The following is a 20,155-nucleotide window of genomic DNA, read 5'->3' as shown; positions in this document are numbered from 1 at the left end:
ATCAAGGTACAGTCGCGTTCCTTACGCCTCTGAATCCCGGCAGGACTCTGCGCACTTGATTCCCTTAGATAATCTCACCCACAACTAAGAGTTGCTATGGCCCAAAGTCGAAGACTTGATAAACAAATTTGTCTCACACAGAAAAGTCTATTGAATAGATAAATCTGTCTCCTACCAAAATACATATGAGTTTTGTTTCGTCTTTTGATAAATCAAGGTGAGCAGGAACTAATTGATACACCGGATTTATAATCCCGATGAACAGCCTAGTAATATCAATCATCTCACAGTAATCTTAATTGTATGGTAGCGAAACAAGATATTGTAGAATCACAAACGATGAGATGAAGACGTTTGTTACTACTTTTTATCTTACCTATCGGAAATTAAATCTCGAGCAAATCTTAGAGAAGATAGTACTCAATAAGATAGAATAAAGTAAGATCAGAACACGCAACTACAGAGAAAATAGTTGGGTCTGGCTTCACAATCCCAGTGAAGTCTTTAAGTCGTTAACCTATAATGGTTTTAGGAAAAACCTAGGTTAAAGGAGAATCGACTCTAGTCGCAACTAGCACAGGAGGTATGGAGATTAGGTTTCCCAGTTGTTAGAGTTCCCTCTTATATAATCTTCAAATCAGGGTTTGCAATCAATGTTACCTTGGTAACTGATGTAGTTTTTAAGTGGTAGTAAAGTTCGTTCAACTCGGATTGTGTGGACTCGATTTTAGACTCAAATTAAAATAGAAAACTTAAAAATAAATTGTTTTCAAGATTATATAAAGCACTGAGACTCAGGATTCCACCAATCTCCAATTTTTATGTGATTTAATCTAGTCAATAATTATCCAACTCTTTACGTTTGAAGTGATTCCAATATTCGCCTAGAAAAGTAGATTCTCAAAACAATAGCTGTAAATCGAAAGCATGGACCATCAAAAGACTTAACCTAAGCATGACCCATCAATTGAGAACACAACCACTTAATCAGAATCATAAATTCAATTTCAGTTCAGTGCAAATAATCATAAAAGAATTACAAAAATTAAATTAAATAGAATTTATCACATAATATTTGGAAAAATGGCTTCCTCCGTCGCCTCAGCAATGGGGTTTATCTCCTCATATTAATCACTTGCTCAAAATATTTGTTCTTAGCCCAAAAGTTGATTAAAAGAATGAGAAACTATAAAACTGATTGTTTGCAACGATGTAATGGCGTTTCAAAACAAAGGACTGACTGTTACAAAGAAGTTACTGTAGCAGCGTTACAAATTTGAGACGTTGTTCTTATTTGCAACGTTTGTTCTTCAGCAGCAGCAGCAGAAACTTGGGTTTTCCTGCAACTTGATCAATTCAGCTTTGTAGTGCTACAAACTCCTCCGCGACTGCTCCAATAACTTCGTAACCTTCCCTGGGACTCGAACACACCTTTTATACTGCTCAGAAACCTAAAAAATAGCGATTAATTCTCTCTTTTTCTTTTCGTGCAAGCCACGGAAATAATCTTCTCTGCCAACTTCCTTACGTGTTTCTAAGACTTACAAATCATCCGAAACTCTTCCTTAGATAGAATCCCACCTTAGGAAACAATATCACGCCTTTAGTCTCCCTGAAATTCCTAAAATAATTCCACAAAGTTTACGTGCAAAACTCAAACTCTGTTTCCTTTTTCTGGATTATCCATCCCAATTTGATCGATTCCAGCGCACATACCAAGCCTGTTATGCTCAATCACGTCCAGCCCAACAAATTTCAGCGATTGAATCTCTCTAAAACACCTTCGAAATCCAACCCAAAGTTTGGTTCTTTGCTGGATATTTTTCCCGCCAAAATTTCATTTGAATTTGAGAAGAAAGTGACCTCCCCCTATCCTGTGCTGGTCTCCCTTTAGCAGATGCCTGGAAATGGGTCACCCCTTAGTAATTAGGTTACCTCGTATCCAAAGTGAGAGTCCGCATAGTAATTTTCTCCCACGAGCGCAAAAACCACTTTTTTAGCCAATTTCACCGCAAAAGCTTATTTCTCCAAAAATACCTACAGGGACATAAAAAGCCATAATAAATATAAAATCAAGCACTAATAATATATACAATTGAGATTATATAAGACACAAAAATGTGCCTATCAAATACCCCCAAACTTATTATTTGCTAGTCCTCGAGCAAATCAAATAGAAAATAAAATCATAACTCACTGTCGCAGGCATCGTCGATTGCATTTAACGTCTGCAATAAGCCTTTAAACCCCTAGGTGTCCCTAGTGGCGGAGTGTTGTCTCCGGAGGGCTTACAAGAGGTATACCCACAAAACCTTTACTCCAGACCTTAGCTATCTACGCAGAACCTTGGAAGGCACTAAAGAATCTCCTTGGTTGGCATACTTATTGACTACAGGAAGAAGTACCCTGATGCGAAATTCCAGTTGTTGTACACGAGTTTGGACTCAAGCATACTAAAATTCATATAAAGTGACAGAGCTCTACTCAGATAGTCGCACTATGGACATCAATATCCGGAGTCAAAACTAATCACATGGATAGATCAAGAAGATGGAAATAGAAAAACATAGATGGTTTTGATGTTTACTAAGTGAACGGCGTTCCCCATATCTGTCTGAAGGCCTCCGCCAAAATGAACCTATCCTAATGGATTGAGATACTTAGTCTGACTAATATCAACACAACTGGCATATACAAGGGAACCAGTGATCGATAATCTTAATTCTAGTTCAATACAACTGGCATATACAAGGGAACCAGTGGTCGACTTTATTCACTGAATTTTTTTTATTTTTATTTTTTATTTTTCAGCTTTTTCATTTCATTCATCATTTTTTTTTTGATCCGTTTGGTCTAATTGGTCTGGTCTTTTTTTCTTTTTCTTTGTAACTCAATCACTCTAATTCACCCTAGCATTGGTAACAACTTGAATCGTGGTCCCCACCTAATCACTTATAGAAACATAGTTTAAAAACAAAATAAAATAAAAATAGAAGTGAAAAGGACTCAACGAGATATGGTGAAACTATCATGTTATTTCTAACACCTGAGCTCTGTGCTTTTATGAATAGACTCTTCTAGATGTTGCCATCTAATCAGATTGGTTCCTCAACTCCTACAATCAAAATGCTTCCATCCACTTAGATTAGTTAGTGCCATCCTAAATAGGCATAAATTCCTAGGCTCTGGAGTTTATTTATTCATATTGCAACTAAAAAGTTTCTCCCATACCCCCAAACTTAAATCTAACATTGTCCTCAATGTTCTAAAGATAAAATTAAAAGCATGAACAATGAGAAACTGTTACCATTTGAAGCAAAAGAGATAAGGAAAGATATTATCGTGTTGCATGAGATTGGGTTACCTCCCAAGAAGTGCTAAGTTTAACGTCTTCAGCCAGACATAAGAAAGGATTAATCACCACGTATCATAAAGTAATAGCTGAAATATCCGTGGGTCATCAAAACCAAATAGAGCTATCACAAGTAAAAGGAATCTGCAACATGCCAAGAAAATTAACAAATAAAGCGCACCCTTGTCTAGTTTCCTGTTTAAGACAGCTATATAGCTATGGTTCAGGTTAAGGCTCTATGAAAGGGTCTAGATAAAATATTTTCATGCGCTGGAATTCCTCAAAGCTAAGGTCCGGTTCAGGTATTAGAGTCTGTAAAAACTAAAGTAAAAACTTAGAAGCACATAATAATAACCTGAATAATTGTGGATCCTTAAAGTCAATCAGTTTTGACTCACACAGCTGACCACAATAAGAGTGGTGGTCTTCCTTAAACAAATATGTCGATCCTAATCTCCTAAAGTAATTAGGTTTAGTCTCAAGACTTAATAACTGACACATCTGAAACTTACACATTCCCACAATCGGTTGAAAAATATTTGGTGGGAAAACAAAGTCAATCCGGATATTATAGCCTGGGTAAACCACATCAACCAGAGGATGGGTTTCTAACAACTGAACTTCCTTATGGACATCACTAGGTTCAGGAAAACGTGTATGAAGATAATCTTGTAAAATGGTTGAGGCACATATGTCAAGTCCCAAGTGAGGGACCTTGCTAATAGTTAAAGCACATGGAGAATGATAATCACCCCCAAACTTAGAGTTTTCAGTGTCTCTAGAAAGACTAGTCACAACTTCCTCAATTTCTAGATCGTTGGAATCCTGAAAATAGTCAATTGCTTCTTCTAGGTTATACTCAAATGACGCATCCTCACTCATATTTAATAGTTGTACGAGTTCATTTTCTTCGTCTAAGACCATTGTTTCTAAATCGCTAGACTCTAAAACGGTATTCTCAGGATAAACTCGTTCCTCTAAACCATTATTGACTTCGTAATCAAAAGGAAATACTACATCATCTAAAGAAGTGGTATCTCTAATCAAATACTCGTCCTTTTGAATAGGTGAATAATCATTAAAATTATCGGGATCTGAACCAGAAATAACACTATCATCATAAAGTTCATTTGGAGTAACAAATTCCTGATCACTATGCCTATATATTTTAAATTCTTCATCAACACTATCCACATCATAATCATCATAATAACATGAAAATGGTTGAACTTCATCTAAACAAGTAGTGTTACCAATTTTATCCTCGTCATCTTGATTATGCAAATAACTATCCTCATTTTCAAGGGTACTATTGGAATCACTGTATTGGAAATTAAGATTATTTCGAGCAATTCTTTCGTTCGTCTCAGCTATCAGCTTGAAGGATTCCTCTATAGAAAGTTCTCTTTCGTCATAAACTAAGTTATTCATCTCAGCTAACTTACGTGTCGACTCCTCTAATTTCCTGAGGGACTCTTCTAAAGGAGAAATATAAGAATTTTGCTCGTATGACCGATGCGTGTGTGGATAGTAATTGGGCTCATCAAGGTATGAGCCATAACCTTGAAAAGGCTGATGTTCCTAACCACTATTCACACTATGGTCAAAGTAGTAACGTCCATTTTGAAACTCAGTTGTATATTCGTTGTATTGGCTTTTTTAATACCAGTTCGACATTCTATTGCAGGGGTGTGAGTTGTCACACAAAATAAAACCCACTGACAGGGGATTCGTGGGTGGATAGAGTCTTACCTCCCGTACCAGACGGGCGATGAACCGTTGAAGTCGACTCAGGCCACCGACTCCAATGTCAGTGTACGAACCCGAGGGGCCGAGACAGTATCGTAATTGTCGTCCTTCCGTGCAAACAGTTTATATCTAATCTTAACCCTTCCTTAGGGTTTAAAAATAATAATTTCCAAGTCCAAAATTAAAGTCCAAAAAGTGTCCAAAAATAAAAAGAAAAATTACAAGAAATAAAACCCTATTTAAAGTTTCTAAAAATAAAACAAAATAACTATACACAAAATATTCTTCTTCACTCCTTTCGGATTCCTCTTTTCTTTCCTTCTTTGGCGATGCTTTCCTTTTATAGTACTTTTTCTTTCCTTGTAGCTTTGCTCCAATCTGAAAAGAATCAAAAAATACCAAAGGCGTAAAAGAGAACAAAAATTCTAAAAGAAATAAAATAAATCTAAAACCTAAAACCTAATACAAATCCGCGTCGGCGGCGCCAAAAATTGATGTAGTTTTTAAGTGGTAGTAAAGTTCGTTCAACTCGGATTGTGTGGACTCGATTTTAGACTCAAATTAAAATAGAAAACTTAAAAAGAAATTGTTATCAAGATTATATAAAGCACTGAGACTCAGGATTCCACCAATCTCCAATTTTTATGTGATTTAATCTAGTCAATAATTATGCAACTCTTTACGTTTGAAGTGATTCCAATATTCGCCTAGAAAAGTAGATTCTCAAAACAATAGTTGTAAATCGAAAGCATGGACCATCAAAAGACTTAACCTAAGCATGGCCCATCAATTGAGAACACAACCACTTAATCAGAATCATAAATTCAATTTCAGTTCAGTGCAAATAATCATAAAAGAATTACAAAAATTAAATTAAATAGAATTTACCACATAATATTTGGAAAAATGGCTTCCTCCGTCGCCTCAGCAATGGGGTTTAGCTCCTCATATTAATCACTTGCTCAAAATATTTGTTCTTAGCCCAAAAGTTGATGAAAAGAATGAGAAACTATAAAACTGATTGTTTGCAACGACGTAATGGCATTGCAAAACAAAGGACGGACTGTTACAAAGAAGTTACTGTAGCAGCGTTACAAATTTGAGACGTTGTTCTTATTTGCAACGTTTGTTATTCAGCAACAGCAACAGAAACTTGGGTTTTCCTGCAACTTGATCAATTCAGCTCTGTAGTGCTACAAACTCCTCTGCGACTGCTCCAATAACTTCGTAACCTTCCCTGGGACTCGAACACACCTTACGCGTTTCTAAGACTTCCAAATCATCCGAAACTCTTCCTTAGATAGAATCTCACCTTAGGAAACAATATCACGCCTTTAGTCTCCCTGAAATTCCTAAAATAATTCCACAAAGTTTCCGTGCAAAACTCAAACTCTGTTTCCTTTTTCTGGATTATCCAGCCCAATTTGATCGATTCCAGCGCACATACCAAGCCTGTTAATGTCAATCACGTCCAGCCCAACAAATTTCAGCGATTGAATCTCTCTAAAACACCTTCGAAATCCAACCCAAAGTTTGGTTCTTTGCTGGATATTTTTCCCGCCAAAATTTCATACGAATTTGAGAAGAAAGTGACCTCCCCCTATCATGTGCTGGTCTCCCTTTAGCAGATGCCTGGAAATGGGTCACCCCTTAGTAATTAGGTTACCCCTTATCCAAAGTGAGAGTCCGTATAGTAATTTTCTCCCACGAGCGCAAAAACCACTTTTTTAGCTAATTTCGCCGCAAAAGCTTATTTCTCCAAAAATACCTACAGGGACATAAAAAGCCATAATAAATATAAAATCGAGCACTAATAATATATACAGTTGAGATTATATAAGACACAAAAATGTGCCTATCAGTAACAAAGCATACAATATACAATGTTAGATGAAAACCTGATTAGACTCTCAACCGTAAGATCGAACTTAGCTTGCTATAGACAAATGAAAAGTGACTTCATTTAGATATGGGTAACCGTACCTAAACGTGTACACCTTGTTGGCTCAACAATAGTTAACCGAAGTTATCCATATGAACACTTTTATATCAACCTTGTTCATCTTAACACAACTAATTCAAATGACTCAAATGAAACTAGTTATAGAGTTGTTCAATTGTTTATATTCTCATAGAAGTATACAAGACACAATTGAAGCAAAATCGATTTTGATTCACTCGAATCAATTCATGAACATTATAGCCACAGTTTGCAAAAGATTGTATTCCTTATTATATAAATGTATTTGTTCATGAACAAACCGATTTTGGAACATAACCCATTCAAGTATGCAAACGGGTACGCATATCTAAGTAGCCGGACTTGGTCTGGGTTCGGCAGTATGCGAATGGGTACGCATACTATCATGCACCACCAAACTCAGTTGAATTCCCGGAATTGAACTTACGCCGGTACACATACGGGTATGCATACTAAATTCCCGAACTTCAACTATCAAACCAGTACGCATATGGGTATGCATACTATGGTTCCCGGACTTGGAATAAATTGCAACAGTTAGCATACAACTACGCATATTGTTCTATATCCAATCAATGGTTAATTGTTCGTTCTAAACTCCCATTTCAATCATTGAAACATTGTTAGAAGACCACAATAGCTGTCTCACACAAACTATTAGCTTCAAAGCAATTTTCAAGTGATCAAATGATCAATACGAAACATTCTGTGTCTACACCAAATGACTGTCTCACACAAATCATATAAAATGTTACCAGGAGATTTTCACATGACCATCTTTTGACTTTCGTCAAGAATATAAGATGAACTTGGTTAAAGCGAAAGCTTACCAACACATATTTCGAGAAATATGTAAGCGAGTTAAATTCAGCTGAAATATCAAATGTCTATAAATGAAGTCTATATAGCTATACGACTTTTGTCTCAAATAGGAGATAGAGTATGTTAGAGCATTGCTCGGTCGAACTCGCATGCGTTGCTATCTCAAGCATGTTTTTCAATATTAGTGATCAAAACTATATGTCTTGATTTCTAGTTTACTTATGACTAAGTCTCGGTCTAGGATAGTTAAGTGCAGTTGAGCTCCAGACTCCATGGCGATCATCTTACGAAGACGAGGAACTAATCGAGGAACAAGTGGAACTTCATCCAACAAAAAGGTATGTGGAGACTTGAATTTATCTGTCATTCAAAAGTCTATTCTATCTCCTACTCTTGAGACAAAGTCGTATAAGTATGATAGTTTTCATACATACACATTTGCTATTTCGAGCCGAGTTTACTCGCATATCTTTTTCTCGAAATATGTGTTGGTGAGCTTTTGCTTTAACCATTTTCATCTTTACCCGTGACGAAATTTATGATGACGTTTCAATCTTGAAAATAGTTTTATTGACGATAGTTGTGAATAACGATTGTTATAACATTATAGAAGAATGTTTCAATGATTGAAATGTAGAGTTGAGATTACCAACTATGGATATAAGCATATATAGTGTGTTCGCACATTAGTGTATAAATTCATGTGCCAAAAACCAAGTGCGTGCATATGTGTGCATGCGGTATTGGTGAAGGAGACAGGTTGAGTACGCCTACTCGTACGCGTACCTGCGGAAGTTTTCGAACCGAAAATTTCTGTTGAGTTTGTAAGTTTTCAAACTAGTAAACCAGTCGCCTTAGGTACGCATACCCGTACGCGTACCCACGGAAGTTTTCGAACCGAAAATTTCTGCTGAGTTTGTAACTCAAATCCGGCAGCTAAGGTAGGCATAGCCGTACGCGTACCCAAGCTGGTTATTTCTCAAGTTGGTAGTTCATGAGCTTAAAACAATAAATTATAAGGAATGCAATCTTTGCAAACCGTGGCTATATTGTTCATGAATTGATTCCAGTGAATCAAACCGATTTTGTTTCAATTGTGTCTATGAATAAAGACCTAAACAATTGAACAACTCTTGAACTAGTTCTTATGAGCCATTTGAACTAGTTATGAGAAAGATGAATATGGTTGATATGAAAGTGCTCATATGGCTAACCATTGGTTAATTATTTGTGAACCAACTAAGTGTACACGTTTAGGTACGGTTACTCAAACCTAAATGAATACAGTTCATTTGTGTGTGACAAGCTAAGTTTCGATCTAACGGTTGAAAGATATTAGCTTGGTTGAATCAGGTTTTTCATCTAACGGTGAATATTAAATGCTTTGTTACCAAGGTAACTTAGATTGCAAACCCTGATTTGAAAACTATATAAAGGAGACATCTGCCAACTGGAAAAACTAATCCCCACACCTCATGTGTGATACTAGTTGGTTTTGCTAGAGTCGATTCTCCTTTAACCTTAGGTTTCTTCCAGAGACCCTATAGGTTAACGACTGAAAGACTTCATTGGGATTGTGAAGCCATACGAAACTACTTTCTTGTAGTTGAGCGATCTGAGCTTGCCATTTTCTATCGTACGAGTTCAATTGAATAATTGACTTGAGATTATATCTCTGATAGGGCAAGATAAAAAGAAATCACAAACATCTGCGTCTCATCATTTGTGATTCCACAATATCTAGTTTCGCTACCATACGATTTAGATTATTGTGAGGTGATTGATAATACTAGGCTGTTCTTCGGGAATACAAGTCTGGGTTATCAATTAGTTCATGTTCACCTTGATTTATCAAAAGACGGAACAAAACTCAAAGGTTTATCTGTGGGAGACAGATTTATCTATCACTGTAGACTTTTCTGTGTGATACAGATTTGTTTATTGAAGTCTTCGACTTTGGGTCGTTGCAACTCTTAGTTGTGGGTGAGATCAGCTAAAGGAATCAAGTATGTGGTATCCTGCTGGGATCAGAGACGTAAGGAGCGTAACTGTACCTTGAATCAGTGTGAGATTGATTAGGGTTCAACTACAGTCCAGACCGAAGTTAGTTTGTAGTAGGCTAGTGTCTGTAGGGGCTTAATACAGTGTGGTGTTCAATCGGGACTAGGTCCCGGGGTTTTTCTGCATTTGCGGTTTCCTCGTTAACAAAATTTCTGGTGTCCGTGTTATTTCTATTCTGCATTATATTTTGTTATATAATTGAAATATTACAGGTTGTGCGTTAAGATCTGAAAAAGAGGGGGTACAACAACCTCACCCAATATTTTGATTAGCAATCTGTATGGACAAACTCCAATATACATTCAAGAGAATCAACTAGACTCAATATTAATAAAGTCTATCAAAGAATTATATCTCTCTTTCTTGATTCAATTCTTACTCAAGCAAATAGTAATTTGTGAGTCTAATTGAATACAAGAGAAATCACTTGAACGGTACCAAAGACCAATGTTCAAGTATCAATCAATTTCAATCAACAACCAAAGGTCGGATTTCCAATTGATTGATTCTAACGCATAACCTGTGATATTTCAATTATATAACAAAATATAATGCGGAATAGAAATAACACATACACAAGATTTTGTTAACGAGGCAACCGCAAATGCAGAAAAATCCCGGGACCTAGTCCAGATTGAACACCACACTGTATTAAGCCGCTACAGACACTAGCCTACTACAAACTAACTTCGGTCTGGACTGTAGTTGAACCCCAATCAATCTCACACTGATTCAAGGTACAGTTGCGCTCCTTACGTCTCTGATCCCAGCAGGATACTACGCACTTGATTCCCTTAGCTGATCTCACCCACAACTAAGAGTTGCTACGACCCAAAGTCGAAGACATTAATAAACAAATCTGTAACACACAGAAAAGTCTACAGGAATAGATAAATCTGTCTCCCACAGAAATACCTACAAGTTTTGTTCCGTCTTTTGATAAATCAAGGTGAACATGAACCAATTGATAACCCGGACTTATATTCCCGAAGAACAACCTAGTATTATCAATCACCTCACAATAATCTTAAGCAACGCGGCGAAAGAAGATATTGTGGAATCACAAACGATGAGACGAAGATGTTTGTGACTACTTTTCTATCTTGACTATCGGAGATATAAATCTCAAGCCAATCGTTACGATTGTACTCAAAACGATAGAATCAGCAAGATCAGATCACACAACTACGAGAAAGTAGTATCGGTCTGGCTTCACAATCCCAATGAAGTCTTTAAGTCGTTAACCCGGTTTACAAGAAGAAACCTAAGGTTAAAGGAGAATCGATTCTAGATAATACAACTAGTATCACACAGGAGATGTTGGGATTAGGTTTCCCAGTTTCTAGAGTTCTCCCTTATATAGTCTTTCAAATCAGGGTTTGCAATCAATGTTAGCTTGGTAACAAAGCATTCAATATTCATTGTTAGATGAAAACCTGATTAGATTCAAGCTAATATCTTTCAACCGTTGGACAGAAAACTTAGCTTGATACACACAAATGAAATGCACGATTTTAGGTTTGTGTAACCGTACCCAAACATGTACATTTATTGGTTCAACAATAGTTAACCAAATGGTTAGCCATATGAGCACTTTCATATCAACCATATTCTTCTTCACCATAACTAGTTCAAATGACTCAAATGAAATAGTTAGAGAGTTGTTCAATTGCAAGGAAATCAATGTAACTACACAAGACACAATTGAAACAAAAACGATTTGATTCACTCGAATCTTCTCATGAACTTTATAGCCACGGTTTGCATTTTGCATTCCTTAGTTAATATAAATAAGTTCTCAAACAATCGTCTTTAGATATAACCAACTTAAGTTCACAGACTTAGTTCGCGGACTTAAGTTCCCGGAAGGAGTTCTCAAACTCCATCAGATTTTCTCGAGTCGAGAACTTCCGCCAGTTCGCGGACTAGGTTCGCGGACTGAGTTCATGGCTCTTGTTCCGGTTTTCTTGATCAACAAAGTTCGCAAACTTCGTTTCAAGGAAAAGGGACTTATACATATATGTGTTGCCACCCAATGCTTATATCCATCATTGGTTATATAATTTAAACTCTCATTTCAATCATTGAAACATTCTTAGAGGACGTTATTATATAGTTGTTATTCACAAACTATTTTTCGTCAAAGTAAGCAATTTTCAAAGTGATTGAAACGTATCATGACTTTCGTTACTAGGTAAGGATGAACTTGGCCAAAGCAAAAGCTTACCAATACATATTTCGAGAAATAGATAGGCGAGATAAACTCCGCTCGAAATAACAAATATGTATAATCAAAGTCTATATAGCAAAACGAATTTTGTCTCAAAATAGGAGATAGAGTAGATAGACTTTTGAGTGATAGATAAGTTCAAGTCTCCACATACTTTTTAGTCGATGAAGTTCCACCAGTTCCTTGAGTAGTCCTTCGTCTTGTATGATGTTTTCCATGAGGTTCTTGATCTCAACTACACTTTCTATCCTAGTCCGAGACTTAGCTATAGTATACTAGAAATCAAGACTTATAGTTTTGATCACTAACATTGACAAACATGCTTGAGACAGCAACGCATGCGAGTTCAACCGAGCATGCTCTAATAATCTCCCTCTTTGTCAATTTTAGTGACAAAACTATCAATACATATGGATACAAAAATAAATGAATTAACTTTTGTAGCTCCTATTCCACATGCCTAATCTTCAACATTACTCGAAATCTTCGTCACTTCCAAGTACTCCAATGATCCCAAAGGTTGTAAGTTCAGCATCAACGTTGTGGAAAATCCGTGGCTATAAAAATGATAAAACAAGAGTTCTCAATCATTGTTATACAGTGTCATAGTATCATTATACAGTATCAAAGTTCAATTGTATCACAACTTCGACAACAATACTATGGTGATATGTATCACTCCCCCTTAGTCAATACTCCATCTCACATGGAAACCACTCCCCCTTACATAATAATCCGAAAACCATATGTATTTGTAGTGTGAACTACATATTAATTCCCTCGCCCCTTTTTGTCAATAAAATTGGCAAAGGTACGAAAACGGGATCCTAATGAAATTTTCGAAAGAGACATTTCATGACCAAAAGAAAGCATATATCATCTTATTTAGATGCAATCATATATCTGAAGCTAAATGCATTCATCAAGGAGTTTATACAGATACAAGATAACCCTTATAATATTCCACAGCCGCACTCCCCACAAAGATTTGGCAATTAAGCACAAGTTCAATTAAGAACTCTCCCCCATAATATGTCATTCCCGAAGGAACAACAAGAGCGACCTTAATTTCAAAAGAAAAGAAGGATTTCTTTGGACATAACAAATCACATACAAGTAAGAATTTGAATCCAAAATACTCAATTAAATTAACCACAAGAGAACCCATGATTAATTTAATTGGAAATGCTCAACATAAGTGAACTTATGGAGACTCAAAAATACTCAATTAGAATAATCACAAGAGAACCCATAATTAATCTAATCGGAATTCACATCCAAATTAACCACAAAAAGTAATCAATTTAATTGGTCATGCTCGACATAAAGTACCTCATGGAGCAACAACTAAATAACCAAACAAGGATGATTAATTTAGTTGATCATGCTCGACATAAAGTACCTCATGGAGCAACAACTAAGCTAATCATAAGAGAATGAATAACTCAGTCGATTGTGCTCAACATAAGATACCTTATGGAAGAACACAGTATATGCACAAAAAATTGTAGACCGGAGGTCGACCAAATATTGTGGAGCAATCAAGGATTCATTCTATTTTCCATCACCATTTACACAATGACATACAATAGATACAATCATTGTAAACAAAAGATTTTAACCTAACTTCCATCAATAATTGACATAATAGGCTTAACTTTTATATTTGTCAAAAGTTCATTCCTTCTTTTATCAACACATACATATCGACATATAAAGGACATAACTTTTGACAAGGTATGGGACAATCACAGTTCACGGACGCAAACACACATATCCTATAACAAATTGCAATATATATGAAACCATAAAGATTAATACTGCGAAACTCATCTTCCAAACAATCTTAGAATTTAAACCAATAAATCTAAAAACATGAAGATGAAAACGTTGGACATAGCTATGTGTAATCACAATAATGGTTATTCCAAACTCTAGTTATTCATCTTAAACAAAACAAGAAATAGAAGATTTACTAGACATTAAGACCTTTGAAGAATTCTTTATCGTCCCCGAACTCCTTGTCATCAACAGTCATTGGGACATAAGGTTCATGAAGATAGGAGTTAATATCAATAAACCTTCTTGACTGATATCGGACCAGGGCCTTCTGAATCTCATGAGTCTTAAACACAAAAGCCTTTATTTGATGAATCTCCTTTTGCATCTCCTTCAACACTTCAAGAACATCAGAAAACTTCTGAGAATTTGAAGGAACAACTCTGGGCTTCCTTATATTCCTTCTTTTTCTTTTCAATGTTGGAGCTAACAGAGATTTCTCTTTTTCCTTCATGATTGATGGCTTGACAATCATACTAACATCCTTTCCATCAGACGACATGGTACTTGGAGCATCCATAGGCGTATGGGTTTGTGAGAGGAAATCACAATCTCAACAAGTGGTCTTGAGATAAAAAGAAGTTTCAAGGAAGGAAAAAGTAATGTAGGGTTAACCTTTAACAGGTTCGTGCACGCACAAATCTGAACCCTAGAGAAAGTAGAATTGTCTAGAATAACCCTCCTTTATTGATAGACACAAAACTAAGAAAAAAAGAAGAAACAAACTTTTCTTAAAGCCTGAGAGGTGCACAATCTTGTCTCTTTTGATCAGGCACATGAGACAGGATTTACCAATCAACCACTAGTGGAAAACAGCCGATTTAAGATAGTCAGGTAGTGTCATTTTAACGAGTTAAACGGCACTTTTAGAGTGCTGCTGAAAGTGTCGTAGATTCAGTGTATTTTTCTGGAACGACACTTTCTAAGTGCCCCTGAATTACGATGCTTTCTGTGTGCCGCTACACACGACACCTGGGTATCGTCGTAGATTTGATTTTTTTTAATATAAAAAAATTAGTCAGATCTGGCTAGCTGACTCCAGTTATTCTTACTGGGCTGAAATAAATCTGATTCAAATTCAAATTCTACTAAAATGAAACTCAAATTAAACTGAAATTTAAATGACAATTCAAATTCAAATTCGAATGAAATTTAAATGATAATTCAAATTCAAATGAAAATTCAAATTCAAATTCAAATTCAAATGACAATTACTCAAGTTCTCAAATTCAAGTGAAATTCAAATTCTCGAATTCAAATTCAATATAGAACCTGATTCGTCTAATACCAAATGACAACTCGATTACATTGAAATGTTCTCATAAATTTAGTCCAAAATCATTACAAAAAACTTCTAATTATTAAGGTTTCTTCAGTGATACAAATCCTGAGAATTTCAACAACAATTTCAGTCATTGGGATCTTGGCACTAGCTTGCGTGATAGCAAAACTGTAGATGCACAACTCTTTCAACCATTTCTACATCCAGCAGGAGCAACGATCTTACTATCAACCATGACATCAGTTAGCCTCATGAGACCATAGGGAACATAGTGTCGGCATCCATGAAGGTATCAAACTACATTCATAAGAAGAGTAAGTCAAACCTTATATGCTAGGTTTACATGACTTCAAACATGGAGGTGGTCTGACATGCCCATCATCAAGACAACAACATTTACATAGTGACTTCATTCTTAACATCAATATGGAGATGAAAAAATAAAGAAGGAGACAGTCATTACGACTAAATATCGAGCAAGAAGTTCACTAACTCAGAAAGACAAGCTACTTGAGTTTCAAATCTCATCAATGACTACGACTATATCGAGCATTCTGTAAAGGAAACTTCTACGAAACTCGCACTGATCAGCATTATCTAGGATCCAGGAAAAACAACATCTTATTACCAGAAAAGTAAAGAAGGAAAAAAAAGGCATTCACTTTGCATCTATGTCAAACCATCAAGCATAAGAAGACAATACTCAATGCAACAATTTTGTCGCAACACCCTGTATACCCTGCCCTAGTTATAACTCGCTACTATAAGCTCTATGCTCTATGTTACACACTTATGCTAGCTATTTAGATTTCTTAACTACGCATTTCAAAATCCAATAATTGTATGTAGCAAATAGCAGAATGGTCAGTTTTCATATAGGATGATAACTTTGTGTAGCTATTCAATGGTGTGAACAGCATTACAAAAGACTAACCCAAAAAAATAAATCATAATATACCCTTAATTATCAAGTAAACGAGTTCAAGGTAGTTTTTTAACAACCCTCCAAATTACTGCCACCTTGACTCCTTTCCATAACTAGAACCCCCCAAACAGCTTCATGAGATTGTGTTCATTTTTATGCAAAACCCCATTATTCTAAAGCCCTATCACAACTAATTTTACAGTTCATAACTACAATTCCTAACCACAGATTCTTCAATTGAGCTAACAATGACAAGAAAATCACCTCAAAAATTGAAAATCATAAAGACTAAAGAACTAGAAAATAAATTATTACCTAAGCATAACCCTGAGTATGAATCTCCATATGCATAAAGAAGATAAAAAAATAACAAAAAAAGTGAATGAATCTCCATATGCATAAAGAAGTGAATGAATCTCCATATGAATAAAGAAGATAAAAAAAAACAAATAAACAAGGATTGTACGAGTGTTATTACCTAAACATCCCCATCCGAATATTCATCATCTGCACATTCAGCTAGTGCTAGTTCCTGACAGTATCAAGAAGGGAATGAATATCCATGTACATAAAGAAGATAAAAATAATTTAAAACCACTTCCTCATCAACCAACTCATGGTTTTGTTCAGAATCAGTGTACACTGTAATGTGAATTCTATTCAAAATACATTTTATCTGCACAAGGTGCAGAAACATGAGAAAATTGTACTGATTGATGAACCGGTGCCACAACCAAAACCATAAACATGTGCAACATATAAACTACTGTTATGCTGAACTATTCTAGTGCATACTGGCTCAAACACAAAAATTCTTCTCTAAAGATTCCAAGAATGAGTAACTGGCTTTATTTCATGTTCACGACATTGAGATCTTATACAATTGTTCAAATTACCGTAATCTATAAAATGTTAAGGAAAAGTCTCAGCTGGTTTACGAGTAGAATCTCACCCATCAGCTTCATCAAGTAAAAGAGGCATATAATTGACATGGATAATGAGGGCTTCACTAACTCGCATCACAACATAACTAGAGCACCTAGAATCCAGTACAATACTCTTAATTCTACAACACAAACATATATAACAGCTGCAAAATCATAATCCAGCAAACCAGAATCGACCTGACGGGCCATATGGGACAACAATGAGTGAATGACTTTACCAAGTCACACTTCCTCAACACTGACACAACTTACCACCAGTCCCCAGTAAAACCCTGAGTATCAAAATTATAGCCCCAAACCTAAAATTTGTTTACAAATCAGGAAACTACACATATAGATACAGTAAGATCAACCGGGTCAATACTAAAAATGTCTAAAACATCAATTTCTTCTTTGCTAATAACTACATTCCCGAGCACAGAAAGTATGATTAACATGAACATTTTAGCATACCTAGAAATATTGAACTGTAAAAAAGAAGCAGACGGCAACACTAGTTGAGATAAATATACAGGACAACATAGTGTGATTATCTAACCCCAGAGAGTATCTTAATTGCAAAGTCTATGTAAGTTTGCATTACTGTTCAGCAATTAACGCATGTATGGTAAGAAGAAAAGAAGCTTTCATTGAAAGGGACAAACATTTTATTGAAACGAGCATTATTACCCGATCATCTACATCTGAATACTCATCATCTCCCTGAAAGCATCAAGAAGTGAATGAATGTTCGAATCTCTTTTCACATAAAGAAGATTAAAAAATAAACAAGTTCTGAAACAACGCATTATTACCTGAGCAATTCCACTCTAATAATCATCATCTCCAACCGTTTCTGAAATCAATGGAGCATCACTAGAGGTTGCAGTGAATACATATGGATCTTCAAAAGCATTCATATGGGGGTCTGATCTTATAGGAGATTCCAAAACCATATTCCAATGCTTTCTTGTCAAATCGCTGCAGTAAAAAACTTGGCTATCTTGAGAAGCATGGATGAACGGATCATCTTCTTCCTTTGAGCTTCTCGCAAACTTTTCAAAATTGACAAACCTCGACTTTGTCTCTCGATCCACATATGATCCATGTACTTTGTCTTCGACTCGCGCCCAATCACAATAAAAGACAACTTCTGTGAAAACTCCGTAGTCTAGTTCAAGTATCTTTTTCAGAATGCCGTAGTATGTAGTATCGTCATCGACAAGGTTAGTATCCCTGGAACTTGCTCTAAAGCTGGTGCAAGCATTCATTGTGACTCCACTAATTTGTGTAGTCAAATGCTTTTCTGCATCTGCTGTGTAGAAAAGATAGCCATTAATACAATATGAATTATATGAAACTGTGCGGAACGTTGGCCCAATTGCAAGCCTACGAAAATCTGTCATTGGAATGCCTTCAAGTTGTCCTCTTAACCATGGAATGTAGTACATAGTTTTCGTCCTTCCCCTACAAGTTTGCAGTTTAATACAGTGTGGTGTTCAATCTGGACTAGGTCCCGGGGTTTTTCTGCATTTGCGGTTTCCTCGTTAACAAAATTTCTGGTGTCTGTGTTATTTCTATTCCGCATTATATTTTGTTATATAATTGAAATATCACAGGTTGTGCGTTAAGATCAATCAATTAGAATATCCAACCTTTGGTTATTGATTTACATTTATTGACACTTGGAAATTGGTCTTTGGTACCATCCAAGTTTATCTCTCTATTATTTGATAAAGACTCGCAGATTTCCTTTTGCTCGAGTAAAGATCAAATTGAGAGATAGAGATATTAACTCCTTGATATACTTTTTATTAAGATTGAGTCTGATTGTCTAGTTGATTCTCTTAAAAGTATATTAGAGTTAGTCCATACAGATTGCTAATCGAAATATTGGGTGAGGTTTGTGTACCCCCGCTTTTTCAAAGTAGATCTTTTGAGTGATAGATGAGATCAAGTCTCCACATACCTTTTTTTGATGAAGTTCCACAAGCTCCCCTTAGTAGTTCTTCGTCTTTAATTGATGAACGTCGTGAAGTCTAAAGCTCGACTGCACATTCTATCCTAATTTGAGACTTAGCTATAAGTAGACTATAAATCAAGACTTATAGTTTTAACAACTAAACTTGACAAACAAGCTTCAGATAGCAACACTTGTGAGTTCGACTGAGCAGTGCTCTAATAATTTTCCCCTTTGTCACTTTTAGTGAGAAAACTATCAATACATATGGATTACAAAATAAATAAACTTTGTAGCTTCTCATCCAAATGCTTGATTTCCTTGGTTCTTCAACATTACTCAAAATCTTCGTCACTTCCAAGTACTCCAGTGATTCTGAACGGGTTCAACTCAGCATCATGGTTGTTGAAGATCCGTAACTATAACAATATATAAAAACAAGATTTTTTTGTATTGTTATACAGTATCATAGTATTATTACACAGCATCAAAGTTCAATTGTATCACAACTTTGACAACAATACTATGGTGATATGTATCACTCCCCATTAGTCAATACTTCATCTCATAATGAAAACCACTCCCCCTTACATAATGATCCGTAAACCATGTGTATTTGTAGTGTGAACTACACAATAATTCTCCCCCTTACATAATGGTACAAAAACTAACGGGATCATAATGAAATTCTCATAGAGATACTTGATGACTAAAAGAAAACATATCAACTTTGTTTCGATGATTTCACATAGTCGAAACTTAGTGTGTTCATCAAGGAGTTTATAAAGATACAAGATAACTCCTATAATATTCCACAGTCGCGCTCCCCACAAAGATTTGACAATAAAGCACAAGTTCAATTAAGAACTCTCCCCCATAAAATATCATTCCCGAAAGAATAACAAGGGCGACCTTACTTTTACAAGAAAAAAAAATTTCTTTGGACATTAACAAATTACATGAAACATGAATTTGTATCCAGAAAATTCAATTAAATTAACCACAAGAGAACCCATGATTGATTTAAT

The sequence above is a fragment of the Papaver somniferum genome, chromosome 9 (assembly GCF_003573695.1).
Source record: "Papaver somniferum cultivar HN1 chromosome 9, ASM357369v1, whole genome shotgun sequence".
Classification (NCBI taxonomy): domain Eukaryota; kingdom Viridiplantae; phylum Streptophyta; class Magnoliopsida; order Ranunculales; family Papaveraceae; genus Papaver; species Papaver somniferum.
The sequence above is the reverse complement of the archived record's forward strand: the minus strand, read 5'-3'. Positions refer to the sequence as shown.